Source organism: Gekko japonicus, unplaced genomic scaffold (genome assembly GCF_001447785.1).
Source record: "Gekko japonicus isolate JY-2015 unplaced genomic scaffold, Gekko_japonicus_V1.1 scaffold1180, whole genome shotgun sequence".
In the NCBI taxonomy this organism is placed as follows: Eukaryota; Metazoa; Chordata; class Lepidosauria; order Squamata; family Gekkonidae; genus Gekko; species Gekko japonicus.
The window spans coordinates 215720-216110 of NW_015162515.1; positions in this window are offsets into that span (position 1 = coordinate 215720).

Consider the following 391-nt stretch of genomic DNA (forward strand, 5'->3'; position numbering starts at 1 on the left):
GGTGCCTAGCAAGCTCTCTTAAAAGGATTTTCGTGCCTGGCCCAACTGAGCATGCTCAGGAGCCCCAGTGAGCATGCCCAGAAGGGCAGGCACGGACATCCCGCCAGTTCCTACCAACCGCCGCGCATCAATCTCCTAACAAAACAAGTAGAAGCTGACAGCAGCGGGGAAGGAGGGCGGGTGGTGTGAATGCACAGATGACCACTCGAAGATCACCAGTTACTGGTAAGCAACCTGCTTATCTTCTTCGTGGTCTCTGTGCTTCACACCCATGGGAGATTAGCGAGCAGTAGCCTACCTGGAGGCGGGTGCTGTCAGGTGTTTACTGCTTAGCCGATGATAAAACCTGACGTCCCAGACTGTCACTGGTGGACTGGCGGACGTCTAGGGC